Here is a 16,327-nt window from a genome sequence, read left to right as displayed (position 1 = left end):
GATCTCCTCCCACGGAGTACCATGGAGTAACATGGTACACGTATTCATTACTACTTTATCTCACAAACTGCGTGAACATTGTGAACATTGTGGTTACAACTGACATCAAAATATCTTTCAAAGGACTGAGGTAAAATGCGCAGCACAGTACTGCCACCACAAGCACTACACAGAGTACTACACCGTACAGGAGTATAAGTCTCTAAACATTGCTCTACTGAAAGCTTACAGTATATGAGAGTGTTGTTTCTGCAAAGGTTAACATACTGTATGCTTATTCCTTCAATCAAGTTTTCAGCATTGTGTGAACATACACTGTAAAGTGAGGGACACGGCAGTTGCCATTGTGAGTGCTGTGCTGCGTGGAAGAACTATACTTTAAAACCTGTTCTGCTGGAAGCTGATAAATCTGTTGGGACTACCTAGGGTTAAAATATGCTTACACCTTCAATCAAGTTTTCAGCATTATCTTCGCTGAGAGTCAGTGTTCAAATGTAATTGCCTACTCATACAGGGCTTATTCAACCGGTTTGTATCAATGCTGCTATACTTAGTGTCAGACTTTTAAGTAGTAGACAATGTTTTTTCTATTTGAAAGATATCTAATTAACTGTACAAAAATTGCGTTATCCATCTCTACACCTTCACAATAAAACTACTATCAGTGGATCTGTGGAATCTAAGATAAACACAAGAATTTGTTATAATGAGCGGCACAATGGACCAAAGTACTGTATTAGCCTTTGTGATTTACTCCAATAAAAACTGCTCTAACCAACTGGATCCTAATTAAAGGAAAGGAATTTGCTTATAACTGCAAACACAAAGAATTTATTAAAAAGTAGCTTTTTTGGAGAGTTTTAATCTCCATATGCAGAAAAGTGCGAATTCTGCTATGTTTAACATGGATGCGTGTGGCGAGTTTAAATTGGCGAGATGCGCGCTTCAGAAATGTGTTAAAACAAATTCGCGGCTTTTTTTTTCCCTTTGCAATGGCCGCGAGCGGCAGTTTTTTCTGGCGAGTTAAAACTGAGACAATCGCGCCATTTTATTGGCGCGAACAGCCGCTAGATGCCGTTTGCGCCTCTCTGCATACGGATATTTTTAAAACTGGCGAGATTGAGGTTCTCGCCAGCCGCGAGGCGAGTTTTATAACTAGAAAAGAAAAATTGGCGCGTTTTTCGGAACTCGCCATTTTCTGCTGCTTTCTGCGCGATTTTCTCCAAAAAATGGCGAATTTCGAAATAGCGCTGCTCTCTGCATAGGCCCCATAGTCTCTACTTAGGAAGTAGCAAGCAACTATCAATATACTTATACATCACTTCCTAAAATGATATATTAGTTACCCCAACAAATACTGCTACTAAGTGTATCTCAGTGTACATCTTATAATATATCATTGAAAGCACTGTAAGCCTGCCTGTCTGGATGTCCGGTGTCCCTAGGGACAATCGCATTGCACCTTTGGCCTGTCACTCCGCCTCAGGCCATGCCCGCCGCCCCCCGCACCATGCCCGCCCCCACACACCTGTCATTGGTCTGCGGCCAGCACCCGCACACCTCTCATTGGTCGGCGGCCAACACCACTGCCACACTGTGACAACCCTCACTGAGCTACACCACTGACACACTCTCCCACCCCTCACTGAGCTTTGAGAATTGCAGCACCTAACCCTCACTGCTCTGAGACATTTGCACCTCTGAGACATTTGAAACTTTTTTGGGACCACGCTTCACAACTCTCAACAGAGAAAACCCTGACCACCTGCTACCAATCAGGTACAGACTCTTACCTCGATAAATATTTATTTCACCACTGCAAACATACACCGCACGATCACATCCACACACCGCCTCTTAAAAACACCACCCCCACCCCCCCCAGCCCACATCGCAGTCTGCTCCAGGCCTACCGACACAGCATTAACTCCCCCCCCCCCCCCCCAGCCCACATCACCCCCCCAGACAACATCACCCCCCACCCCACATCACATCAAATACACTACTCTCAACAATGGACATAACCATATTTCACCAAGCCTTTCCAACAATAACATTTTCATATCTAACAACCGTAACAAATAACATACACTTACCAAAATTGCCCTCATATACATGTGCTTTCTACTATTGTTCTTTTAAAAATACAATTTTACTACATATTACATAACATTCACATAACATTACAAGTTTACAATACAACATTTACACATACTTATTCACGGTTCACATCCCAGGCAACGCCGGGTCTCTATGCTAGTAACACAATAAAAGTTCCTTACTATGTCACTTCAGATGACACCCTGCTGTATTTTATCCAATACAACAGTTTTGTAGTATCAACCACTAGGTGGGAGTATTGACTCATTTATGGGGATGTGAACTAAAAGAGCCGTATACTCGCGACCTCTTCCACCTTGTTTTCCAAACTCTCGATGCACTCCGCCAGAGCCTGCATTTCGGCTCACCTCTCTTAGAGCCACGGTTAGATCTTTTTGAAAACTTCTCCGCATTCTAGCGAAGAGATCCTCCATATATTCCCTGTTCAGGGATCTGGACTCCGTCCCTGATTCAGGCGGTGGATCACCTACTAGGCCCTCCTGGCACACGGCGGCATCTTGCCAAGCCTCGCTGAGAGGGGGCAGCTTCGGTCCCGGCGAGAAATAAGATGAGACGCTTGGAGGGTTCTTTTTATTGGTTTTGGGGTTCATCTCTGCAGTTTCCCCTGCTCTTTGGTGTTTTTCATAGGATCCAGCGTATTTTGCTTTTCTAGATGCTTTATTGCGTGGGGACTCGGGAGCTATTCCCCTATGCTTCCATCTAGGCTGACGTCACCGGAAGTCTCCTCCTCCACCTCTATTTTAATCTCGTGCTCCTCTTTTTCTTCCTACACCTCTATTTTAATCTCCTCCTCTTCCTTGTCTGAATCGTCTCCAATCCTTTCCTCCTCAACCATCTCCTCCTCAATGATAATTTCATCCAACTTCTTTATTTCTAAAGCATAACATTACATCAGTTACATTACTCCTCCTATTGCTATAACTCGTCCTACTGTATTACTCCATGTAACTCCTCCCTATATCTCCTCCTTTTACTGCATGTAACACCTCCCTATAACTTCTCTACTGTTCAAATTAAACAATTTCTATAGCTCCTACTGTTCCATATACTGTAACCCATGCCAATAACTTCTCCAGCTCCTCCATATAACTACTCCCTATAACTACTCCTGTTCACTATAGCTGTTCCCTATAATTGCTCATATTGATTCATATAACCACTCCCTATAATTCCTAATTCTCCATACACCACATCCTTGTAACTTCAACTATTTCCCCACTAATTCCTTTATTGCTCCCTATAGCCATTCCCTATAACCCTTCCCAATGCTCCATATAGCTTCTCCTATTGCTCGGCATAAGTGCACCCTATAACGCCTCCTAATGCTCTATATTACCACACCTTATAACTCATATTGTTCCATATAAACCCTCCTATAATTCGTATTGTTCCATATGACTCCTCCTATTGTTCCATATAGCCCATCCCTATGACTACTTCTATTCCTCCATATAGTCACTCTCTATAACTAATGATCCATATAACCCCTCCATATAGCTCCTCCTACTGATCCATATAACCCTTCCCTATAACTCCTCCTATTGCTTTATGTAACAACTCCCGATACTCATCCTATTGCTCCATATAACCACACATTATAACTTCTCCTATTGCTCCATGTTACAACTCCCTATAAATCCTATTGCTCCATAGAACCACTCCCTATAAAATCTTCTGACTTCTCCCTATAACTCCTTTTTGCTCCAAATAACCTCTTCATACTGTATATCTCCTATATTAACTCTTACTGCTCCATATAGCCATTCCCTATAACTCTTCCTATTGCTCCATATAACTGCTCCCTATAAATCCTTAACAGCTCACTTTAACTTCTCCATTTGCGCTCTATAACTGCACCCTATATCTCCTCCAATTGCTCTCTTACCACTCCTTATAACTCCTATTTCTGCATAACCCCTCCCTATAACTCCTCCTTTTGCTCCATATAACAGCTCCCTATAACTGCTCACATGGATTCATATAACTGCCCCCTATAATTCATTCTATTACTCTATATTAACACTCCCAATAACTCCTATTGTTCCATATAACGCCTCCTATTGCCCCATATAACAGCTCCCTATAACTCCTCCTATTGCTTGATTTTACCTCTCCTAATAACTATTATTGGTCTATATTATCGCTCATAACACCTATTATTCGCTTTAGCCCAGTGGCTCCCCACCACTACCTCCTGCGTTACGCCGCTTGGCCTAGCCTTAACTGACCGGTTAATCACAGCTAGTTTTTTTTCCGGAATTTACACAACAGGGTTTTGTGTAATTGCGCTGCGCTCTCTGACTCAGAAATATCACTGTCACTGTATGAATGAGTATTATCAGTACTTGAAATAGCATTTATTTCCTTACCAGGTATCTCATCGCTCTGGTCGGTACACATCGCCAAACTAGGTCTGGAGCGCGCCGCAGAGTTGCGGCATTTGTCTTGCTCCTCGCCATGCGCTGGTGAGGGGGGAGGTAGGGGTTCTGGTCTGAGTCCCAGCGTTGTGGTGACCAATCAATGGCCGCAGCTTTCTGTGGAAACTGAGGACACAGTCTGCAGTTACCATGCAGGATCCAGGGGCTGGGTTGCATCAAATTCCTCCTCTGGTAAAATCGCAGGACGTCTGTCCCTGCGCTGTAGGCAATCTGCCCCACCCAGCATGACCCATGGTTAGGGGGGGCAGGACCCCCCCCCCCCCGGCAGCTGGAGTGATAAGACGTGCCGCCCTCGCCCCTGCCAGCTGAAGGTAGGTAAGTGGGGTGGTTTGGTATAGTGTGTGCTTTATTGCGGTACGTTACTGCATGGCTGTAGCCATACTCATTTAGCCCCCTATAGTGTGCGGGATTGATGAGGTTGCAGAGTGGCGCTGGGGGTGGCCTCAGGGGGGCGCTGATTTAGGGGTGGGCTGTAATGGTCACCTAGCAGTGCAGGACGTCTTGCGCACGAATACTGTGGGGATTCCAAGCAGTGGAACCTAATCATACTGATCCTGGGAGGGATACGAGTGCCGGGGAAACGAACGTGCTGCAGCCTGGTCGGAAGGTGAGCGCCTCTCCCGGTAGTCATGGAGATAGCAAGTGGGAGGCGAGCAACGGCGGCAGTGAGCCATGCGGGAGAGCGCCATCGACTGTGCGCGTGGGGACCAGCTTTCCCCGTAATCATAGTGATAAGGGGAGGGGGAGGTGTGCTGGCGGTGGAGTACCGGACGAAAGAGTGCCCTTGCAGAGTGGCCCTCTTCGTACCCGCATCGCTCCGGAGCGGGCGGTGCAGACAGGCGGCAGGGGAGCCAGGTTGGGAGGGGAGGGGGCAGGGGAATTAATACAATATTATTTTAATGTCAATTATTAAAGTTTGTTTTCATTTTAAGAGGCAATCCAAGCTTGGCATTTTTCCTCATTTATTTATAAAATATTTTACCAGGAAGTAATACATTGAGAGGTACCTCTCGTTTTCAAGTATGTCCTGGGCACAGAGTTAAGACAAATAATACATGTTTACAAATACAGTTAGATAATGAGCAGGGTATACATTATATACAAGACATTGCACGCACAGTTAAAGATAATTTGTATTATGGGCGTATGAAACAATTACAGACCATATTAAAATGTGGGACAGCCTTAGATTTGAAAGAACTTAGACTGGTGGTGGATGTAAGAGTCTCTGGTAGGTTGTTCCAGTTTTGGGGTGCACGGTAGGAGAAGGAGGAACGGCCGGATGCTTTGTTGAGCCTTGGAACCATGAACAGTATTTTGGAGTCTGATCTCAGGTGATAGGTGCTGCATGTGGTAGAGGTGAGGAGCTTGTTCAGGTAGCTGGGTAGCTTGCCAATAAAGAATTTGAAGGCAAGACAGGAAAGGTGAACTTTGCGCCTAGACTCGAGTGATGACCAATCTAGTTCTTTGAGCATTTCGCAGTGATGTGTGTTATAGTTGCATTGGAGAACAAAACGAAAAATTGAGTTGTAGAGGGTGTCAAGTTTGCTAAGGTGAGTTTGAGGTGCCGAGCCATATACTATGTCTCCATAGTCAATAATTGGCATTAGCATCTGCTGTGCGATACGTTTTCTGACCAGGAGACTTAGGGAGGATTTGTTCCTGTAGAGTACACGTAGTTTGGCATAGGTCTTGGTTGTCAGGGTATTAATGTGCATCCCGAATGTTAAGTGAGAGTCAAACCATATGCCCAGGTATTTAAAACTAGTAACAGGAGTTAGGGTGGTGTTAGTGTTGGTTGTAATCTGGAGCTCAGTCGCTGGAAGCTTAAAAAATTTAGTCTTGGTCCCAAACACCATTATTACAGTCTTGTCAGTGTTTAAAAACAGTTTGTTTTGGGAAATCCAGTTTTCGAGTCTGAAAAAGTCAGACTGAAGTATGTGTTGAAGGCCAGAGAGGCTATGGCTGTGTGCATACAGGATTGTGTCATCTGCATACATGTGTATTGAGGCTTCCTTACAAGCTGTGGGAAGATCATTGATGAACACTGAGAAGAGTAGAGGTCCCAGAACAGAGCCTTGCGGAACGCCAAAGGTGATAGCCAGGGGTTAGAGTTAGCGCCAGAGATGGACACATGTTGGGATCTACCTGATAGGTAGGACTGAAACCAGTTTAAAGCATGCTTCCCTATTCCAGAGCTCTGGAGTTTGTTGAGCAAGATAGCATGATCAACAGTATCAAAAGCCTTTGCAAAATCTAGGAATACTGCACCAGTGAGTTGACCCCGTTCCATTCCACACTGGATTTCATTGCAAACTTTTAGCAGGGTAGTTACGGTAGTGTTTGGGGCGAAAGCCAGATTGGAATTGGCTAGGAAAATTTGTCTTGTTATAGTAATCGCTTAATTGGGAGTGGACACATTTTTCCATGACTTTGGATAGGATTGGGAGAAGGGAGATTGGTCTGTAGTTTGAGACAGTGTTTTTGTCCCCACTTTTGAAGATTGGGACAACTCTGGCAGCTTTCCAGGTCTTAGGGATATGGCCAGTAGACAGGATAGAGTTGACTGTGGAAGCAATTGGTTTGGCAATTGCTGGGGCACCAAGTCTTAGGAACCTAGATTGTAGTAAGTCAGGTCCCCATTGGCTGCTTAGTTTTAATTTGAGAAGCGCTTGTGTAATCTCCTCTTCGGATACTGGGCCAAATTGAAAATTGTGGGCAATGTTGGGAGCGGGTGGGGCTATAGGGGTACTCCCAGGATGAGATTCAGGTTTGTGGTTTGGGTTGCGTTTTGCTAATAAGTTAGTAGCACACCCCACAAAGTAATCATTGAATGCATTTGCAATGTCGGTGGGGTTTGTCAGAGTAATATCGCCCTTAGTGATATTACTTGGCTGTTGGTGGTTAGAAGGCTGGAATATGTTGTTGATAACCTTCCAGAAGATAGCTGGGTTTGATGTGTTCTGGAGGAGATTGTCAGAGTAATATTGTGCTTTTGCGTGCCTTGTTTGCCTTGTGCACACGTTCCGTAGGCATCTGTAATGATTGAAATCCTTGGTAGTGCCAGTTATTTTGTGGCTTTTCCACAAGGCATCCCTGAACTGGTAGAGTGTTATAAGGTCAGGTGTAACCCATGGAAGGTGGGCACCCCGTACCCTTATTCTGCGTAGTGGAGCATGGGCATCACAGAGTTTTAAGAACTCGGATTGGAAATAGTCGAACGCAGAATCAGGGTCAGGAATTAAATCGATTCTGTGCCAAGGGCAGTTGGTAAGGTCAGCCAGAAATTGTTGTGGGTTAAAGTTTCTAAATGTTCTAGTGAGGAGAACTTTAGGGCTTGATTGGGGCGGTTTAATTTTCCTTACACAGTACAATATTGCATGGTCACTGAAAATGTCAGGAAGGATGCCAGAGGATTGGATTCTGCTGGGATTTGAGGAGAGAATCCAGTCAAGCAGGGAATGGTTGTGCGATTTCAGGTTTGTTCGTGAGGGTTGGGAAATGAGTTGCGATAGGTTAAGCGACTTGATTTGTGTGTGGATTTTGTGGTTTTTAGGGTCAAGCCAATTGAAGTTGAAATCCCCAAGAACTAGCAACTCACTCTTCTCATTCTGAGAGGAAATGGAGCCAAGAAACTGGGTGATATCAGTCAGAGATTGTAGAGGGGCTTTAGGGGGGCGGTAGATGCCAGCAATTAGGACGGGCTTAGAGAAGGGGAGGCAGGTTCTGCCAACTAGGATTTCAAAAGAGGTTGATCTTGGGGGGCAGTTTACCAGTGTAAATTGTAATGTGTCTGCAATATAAAATAACACCCCTCCTCCTCTCTTTGACCTATCTCTCCTAAAAATGGAGTATCCCTGAATGGTAATATGTGCATCAGGGGTTTTAGGGGTTAGCCAGGTTTCTGTGAGAACGAAGGCTTTTGGTTTATGCATAAGGCACCATGCCCTTAGTTCATCCAGTTTGGGCAGAAGACTCCGGATATTTATATGGGCGAGAGATAGGCCTTTTTGGAATTTGAAGGGGGTATTCTCAGGGGTATGGGACAGAGTTGAAGTGGGAGGGCCTGGGTTAGGTTCAATATCACCTGCTAAAGAGAGTAATAGTATGAGTAGAAATGTGAGTAATTGTTTGCAAGTTGAAACTTTATGATTTTTGCCAATTGAGTGGGCGGTGGTTGGATTGGATTGAAGCGGACCCTCATTCATTTTAACTCCGGGGACCCCCAACTTCTGGAGATACCTTCCTAGGGGGGGAGTTCCGGTAGCCTTTCCGTTTCCAGTGTTTACATAATGGCGGTGTTTAAAAACTCCTGCTCCCTGCGGGCCAATAGTTAGACGTGCCATCATTCGGTGCGGCTCACGTGGCGCGGGAGCTTTAAACTCTGAAGGGGGGCCCTGCAGCTGAAATTAATCAGGTCCAAAAGCCGTCTGGTTCAGACCATGTAAAAAAAAAAAAATAATTTAAAAAAAAGCTTGGATTGCTCCTTTTAGACATCATTTCAATTTCAACATTTGAAATTGCGCAGTGAGCACAATCAGAGCAGTCATCTTGTTCTTTTGTTAATAGCCTATATTCACTGTCCCTCCTTATATCTCAGCCCTAATTTCTTGCTGTACACCTGGATGTCGCGTTCTGCTCAAGATGTCTACTGTCTACCCTTTTGTATCTAAAGTCCTCTCCCTCATAAATCCGTTCTTACTTACTGCCCCATGCCTCTGGAATGCCCTTCTCAATATCTGACAACCAGCCTCTCTCCCCACCTTTAAGGACTATCTTAAAACACACCTCGTTACGGACTCATTTGGGTAGCTCCCTTCTCTTGTATCATACATGTGGCATGGGTTCCCTTGGTGCCCCTCTGTTCCCTGACCTTAGCGCGCAATTGCGCTCAGCGGCGGGGAGAGTGCAGGCAGCATTGCGGCAGGTGCAGGGAGAGGCGAACGACTCGCGTGGCTTTCTCCTTCAGCCGTCGACATTTTAGTTATGCCATGCATGCTCAGTGCGCGAAGGCACAGTAGGGAGCGGCGGCGGCCATTACACAGAGGCTCTGCATGAAGAACTACAAGCCCCATAATGCATAGGAGCGAAGAAACACGACGCCAGGGAGCCAATAGCGCGGCTAGATTCCCCTGCACAGAATTAGATACATTTTGCGCGCTGAGAGGAGCATGCCAGTCGAAAGAGGGACAGCAAAGGGTCAGGTAGTGTTCAGGGAATGGTACTTCTCTGGGCTAGGCCAGACTGTCTCCCCCAGGCTCCAGTTAGGCCCTGACTCACTAGTAGAGCAGTGATTGTTTTAGGGACAGGCCCTTAGGTAGGGACTCTGACCCATTATCTATTTGGTAGTCAGGGACACAGTGCTGCGCAGCCCTGCAAAGTGGGTTCTGGGATCCGAACGCCACAAAGGACACAGACTACACATACGGTGATATTATCCACACCGTAATTCACACAGTGGCGGATGACGACGTTGGACCGGACGGTTCCATGTGTATTCTGCGATACCTGCCCGGGGCTCCTGCACCCGGGTATCATTTTACAAGTGCACCAACACTGTACAACACATCGCTGATCATGCCTAAAGGGTGGGGGTATCACTTGGGGACACTTGTGGTAGAGTGGCCAAGGGCCTCGAACAGTATTATGGACACTGTGTGGGGACAAAGTGGTGGGTTGCGCCCTGCGAGGTGCATTGGCTAGTTGTATCTCTAGGGGTTAGGGGTATTTCATATAGTTAACCCTGTTACAGTATAGGACTGCTTGCATATCATATTAGTAAAGGTTATTGTTATATGTTGTGTGATACTATTATTTGTTCCTGCACGGCGTTATCCCCAACAATAGTGATCCCGTACAGGTCGAAGCGCTGTCATCTAGTAGCTCAGGTGTACCCCAGGCTATCAGTGGCGGAGGCTCATGTCTCTGTGAGCCAACAGGCAATATCAGCACCCGTAGACACTTCCCATAAAGGGGTAAGAGGGCTACATTTGGAGGCGCTGCTGAGATCTCAGACCTGGGGTGCCCAATTTAAATTACAAACAGTTCACTCCGTATAGGACCATGTCCATACCGTCTGGCAAGAGTGTCCACGAATGGGCCCTGCGGCACCACAAGTCACCACGCCTCGTGGTCACTGTTAGTCAAGTCCCAGTCACCCTGCAGTTACCCAGCTTACAAACTGCCCTGAGACAGATACCAGGATTCTCCAAAGCCTGTGTGGTAGATGCCCAATGGGACTTAGACCTCAAGTGGAGTACCCTCCTGGTTGATTGTCACAGCTCTCTAAGGCCCCGCTCAGCGGGTGTCCACTTATCTACCCTAGAATGCGCACCCGAACAGAAGCTAGCCCAGAGGAGTGTCTGACACCTCTAGCCGCCTCTCCCCCAGGGAGCGTTGCCAGCAGCCGCCGGTCTGACCAAAGCAGTCACAGTGCCTGCGGCCTAGGTGAAGCTCAGTTATTCGTAGATGCTTTGCAAAAACTTACTGACAAAATAGGTCAGCTGGCGCCAGCTCCCGCCTCCCCGCAACTAATGGAGGCTGTGACCCTGTTTTCCCAGTCGCAGAATTACCGGAAGCTCAAAGCTTTCTCTGGAGTCCTCCCCACACCTGCGGGAGAGGAAGCGATACACTCCTGGAAAGAGAATACGCCGACTGTGCTAGAAGAATGGTCCTGCTCCGACGCAGTAAAACGGCAACGCATCATGGAATGCCTTAGGCCGCCCGCCGCTACCATATTAAGCATTCACCGGGGGCAACACCCAGATATGACGCCTCGAATGTTAGTGGATTTCCTGATAGAAGCCTACGGATTGGAAGAGGATGCCGGGGCAATATGGTCTAAATATTACTATCTCTACCAGAAAAGGGGAGAATTGTTGGCGTTCATCCACCGCATACAGTTGATCCTAGGGAACCTTCTCGACCGCAAGTTGCTTCCCGCCTCCGAGATGGACGAAGCCCGAATCACCCTATAGCCAATATGATTCGTTGTATTGTCATGCAAGGGAGTCCTCCTATATTTTACAGGATTACTGCGGTAAGTGAAAGTGCACGAAGTACATAGTCTATTACACTCTTCCCAGAAGTCCAAAGGAGCCTCTGCTACGAAAATCAGAGAGCCCTATAAGAAGAAAGGAGATTCAGCCGGAAAGCTAAGTCTAAAACCTTTGGGAGAATATACCCTACTTACAGCACCCGCACTGCCACCAGGGAAGTAGTCTGCTAGTATTGCGGTAAGAAGGGTCATTTTGCCTACCAATGCCACGAGAAGGAAGACAAGGAAGAAGACCCTAAGGTGATGGTCTGCGGGGTTTACACTGGTCAAGCCGAGAACCCAAACACCACCGAGGGAGACGTTTCCCCACCCTCGGATGGACCTTCGGAACCAAGGCCTGATGATGGAAACCTTCCAATTCAACCTAGAGAATCCGCAACTCTTAGTTCTGAAAAGGCCACGTGATCATTGATAATGGCAGCCGTACAGCACATAGCTCGCAGCCCTGGCCCCGGAATCTCTTCCCACTGATCGTCCTAGAGCGTAGCGCTCTAGGTGATGTTCGGGTTCTCGGCTTGACCAGTGTAAACCCCGCAGACCATCACCTTAGGGTCTTCTTCCTTGTCTTCCTTCTCAGGGCATTGGTAGGCAAAATGACCCTTCTTACCGCAATGATAGCAGACTACTTGCGGATTGTCTAGGTTGCCAGTCCAAAGCCACCCCGGCCGCTGACTGTGATCCCAGTAGAATGCACATCACACAAGATAAGATCATCTCCTGTTCACTATCAGAGTTGTGACCCCATAGCCGGTATCATACGCCAGGCCGTTCTGAAAAACCATCTGTCCCTGCTAAAGCGTGCCCATAGCGATGTGGTCACCGTCATTATGAGAGAGGCGGACAAGTTCAAGATTGATACGGGACTACTCTATAGAGTGGTGCGATACCACAATCATCCGGACAGAAGACAACTGGTTCTTCCCCGAAACCTGCAACGTATGGTCCTGAATGAACTACACTATGAATACGGACAACTCTGGCTGAAAATACGAGAACCGGTAGAGCGACATTGTCGACAATTCTCCAGTTGTATTCAACGGCAGACCCTCCCGACCCGAGCAGCGCCCATGGCCCATCTGAAGAGCTCAGGCCCTATGGACTTAGTGTGCATGGACTTACTGTGTATTGAGCCTGATGCACGAGGGATATGCAACGTGCTGGTCATCACGGACCATTACACCCGAAATGCTCAAGCCTTCCCGAGCTTTCCCGACTAAAGATCAGAAGGCCATTACGGTGGCCAAGATTCTCTGGGAAAAGTACTTTATGCACTATGGCCTGCCCAATAGCCTGCGCTCGGATCAAGGTCGGGACTTTGAAAGCAGCCTAATTCGGGAATTGCTGAAACTTCTGGATATCAACAAGTCCCGAACCATGCCATATCACCGAGAAGGTGACACTCTGCCAGACTGATTTAACCGGACACTGCTGGACATGCTGGGCACTTTAAAATGGGGCGCAGAAGACAGAATGGAGTCGGCATGTGGAAACCCTGGTACATGCATACAACTGCACCCGCCATGAGTACACTGGCTTCTCTCCTTATTTTCTTATGTTCGGGCGAGAAGCACGGCTGCCCGTGGATGTACGCCTAAGAGTATCCACTGATTGGAATTGTGGATACCATCATTTTCAATACGTAAGGCGACTTCAATAAAGTCTACAACAAGCATATCAACAGGCTGAAAAGTCTACAGAAAAACTTAATGCTGCCAACAAAAGACGCTATGACCACAAGGTCAAACACCGGGAGATCCGGCCTGGGGACGTCGTGCTCCTCCGCAACTTGGGAATCCCGGGAAAGCATAAATTAGCCGATCGTTGGCGGGATGGCGTCTATGAAGTTGAGTCAGATGCCAGGCCTTCCGGTCTAACGAATAAAAGACGCGGATGGCCGGATAAAGGTATAGCACCGGAATCATCTGCTCCCTATAGCACACCACATGTGGGAGATTTTGAACCCGAAATACCGGCTAAACCCCTGGATGGTGAGCCTGAGCCATCAGAGGTCGGCCAAGAGACTGCAGATGATACCACCTCTGAAATCTCTAAAGACTCTCAAGACCCTATGGAGGGAACCTCTCAAAGGGGCCCTCGACTTCAAGGAGCATCTCCCGGAGGAGCCACGGGTAAAGGGCCCTATCCACAAACTTCTAAGAGGGAGGCTCCAGAGAGCCCGTCTCTGGATCCAGAGCCCGTACTTTGTGCCCCAAAGAGACTGTTCAGAGCCATTACTCCCCTCAAGGGAAGAGGCTGAGCCTCAGGACTATGCTTATTTCTCCCCAGCGGGAGTCACTGAAGACCAGCTCCGGAGGAGCCAAGGAGTTAAGTACCCACCAAACCGGGTAACCTATGATATAATTGGGGCACCCCACTATGAGATTCAGCAGTGGTCTCGGAGCAAAATCCAATCCGTAATTGCAATGCTCACAGAATTGTGTAACATTGTTTAAAGTCCATGCAATGTGATAAGTTGTATTGGTCAATGCATTTTTATTATATAAAAACTTATGTATGTAGTTATTTTGTTGTGTTTCGCTGTTCCCAAGCGGGAACGTTGGCATTCCACCAGGGGGAGAATGTGGCATGGGTTCCCCCGGTGCCCCTGTTCCCTCACCTTCGCGCGCAGTAGCGCTCAGCAGCGGAGGCGGGAACAGGTGCAGGCAGCATTGCGGCGGGTGCCGGGAGCGGCGAACGACTCGCCGGACACTTTCTCCTTCAGCTGCCGCCATTTTAGTTATGCCTCGCATGCGTGAGGTGCCGCGCATACATAGTGCAGGCGCCAGATTGCGCAGAGGCACAGTAGGGAGCGGCGGCCATTACACAGAGGCTCTGAATGGGGAACTACAAGCCCCATAATGCATAGGGGTGAAGAAACACATGACGCCAGGGAGCCAATAGCGCGGCCAGATTCCCCTGCACAACATTAGATATATTTTGCGCGCTGAGAGGAGCACACCAGTCGGAAGAAGGACAGCAAAAGGGTCAGGTAGTGTCACTCCTATGGGTTAGGCCAGACTGTGCCCCCCAGGCCCCGACTCACTAGTAGAGCAGTGATTGCTTTAGGGACAGGCCCTTTAGGTAGGGACTCTGCCCCATTATCTATTTGGTAGTCAGGGACACAGTGCTACGCAGCGCAGGCCTGCAAGGTGGGTTCTGGGATCAGAACACCACAAAGGACACAGAGACTATACATACGGTGATATTATCCACACCGGAATTCACACCACACTGTGGCTGTGGCGGATGACGACGTTCGACCGGACGGTTTCCTGTGTATTCTGCGATACCCGGGAGCAGAAGCCCCCGGGCAGGTATCATTCTACAAGTGCACCAACACTGTACACGCACACCTGATCACGCCTGAAGGGTGGGGGTATCACTTGAGGACACTTGTGGTAGAGTGGCCAAGGGCCTTGGACAGTATTATGTTCAGTGGTGGGTTGCGCCCTGCGAGGTGCATTGGCTAGTTGTACCTCTAGGGGGAAGGGGTATTTCATATCATTAACCCTGTTACAGTATAGGACTGCTTGCATATCATATTAGTAAAGGTTATTGTTATGTTGTGTTCCTGCACTGGGTTATCCCCAACAACAGGTGGAGGCGGTGTCATCTAGTAGCTCAGGTGTACCCCAGGCTATCAGTGGCGGAGGCTCATGTCTCTGTGAGCCAACAGGTAATATCAGCACCCATAGACTCTTTCCATAAAGGGGTAAGAGGGCTACATACAGATATACCAGCATTAATGCTCCCCCTGGCACATTTCAGTGGGACACACACACCATGCATCTATATGCATGGCACTATAAAAATAAAGATATACATACAATCAAGAAATAGAGTCACTGAGAGCAGTGTTCCTACCATAGATGTCAATAAAATAAAATTGTGGTACTGCTACTGCTAAAGTAGTGTTGCTTTTACCTGTGTCCTCATCAGTCTGGATGAGTATGTTGTTTGTCACCAGAGGGCACCCTATAGGTTAAATGAATGAGTAAATTGATGCACCATTAATTATTAGCATCAAGCAGGTGGATTTTAAACCCCGTCTTCCTACAGTACATTCCCCACCCCCTGCGATCCCCCAAACAAGTGCTTTGAATACAGAAATACTAAAAGTGTTAAAAAGGTGCTTACCATTTAATGGCATGATAGGGGCTCCCTCGATGGCAATGACACAACAAACATATGAAAGCAAATCATTTTCTACAAATATTCAGAAAAGTATAAAACAAGTCTGATACAGTAGCTCTGAAGGATCTGGGATTCTGTGTATGTTTTATGCCTCACAGCTGAATATTGTTACGGTTGCATACATCTGGTCTGTAACGGTTAAATACGCCTATAATATACATCTTCTCTGGCTGTGCATGCAATGTATTGTATATAATGTATACCCTGTTCATTTATGTAACTGTATTTGTAACCATGTGTAGCCGGGTCTCCCCTGCTGAGCAGCACCCCCCTCACCTGGTGTTCGATCGCGGGCGCCGCCGAGGCCAATGGCGGCCCCGCGCGGCGATCGAACAGGTGAGAGCCGCCAGGTCCCGGCTCGGGGGTTGCTGTTGCTGTTGCTAAGGCCGCACGCGCGTCGCAGGGCTCCCGGAGCCGGGCGGGAAGGGCGCCGCCATTGCCCCTTAGTCGCGCATGCGCAGTTAGAGCCCCAGATTCAGGGCAGAGTCGCGCAAGGGCAGGAACAGGCCAGGAGAGT

General features: G+C 47.6%; 1 long non-coding RNA gene across 1 annotated transcript in view; it reads left to right on the top strand.

Annotated features, from left to right (window-relative positions):
• LOC142485362 (uncharacterized) overlaps positions 1-11,831 on the top strand; it is a 43,473-nt gene extending 31,642 nt beyond the window's left edge. Inside the window, exon 4 of the long non-coding RNA XR_012798402.1 lies at positions 11,120-11,831. This is a non-coding gene — a long non-coding RNA (uncharacterized LOC142485362). The remainder of the gene's footprint in view (positions 1-11,119) is intronic.
• Positions 11,832-16,327: the final 4,496 nt, after the last annotated feature.

The sequence above is a fragment of the Ascaphus truei genome, unplaced genomic scaffold (genome assembly GCF_040206685.1).
Source record: "Ascaphus truei isolate aAscTru1 unplaced genomic scaffold, aAscTru1.hap1 HAP1_SCAFFOLD_567, whole genome shotgun sequence".
NCBI classification, from domain to species: Eukaryota; Metazoa; Chordata; class Amphibia; order Anura; family Ascaphidae; genus Ascaphus; species Ascaphus truei.
This window is presented reverse-complemented; position numbering and strand designations above follow the sequence as displayed.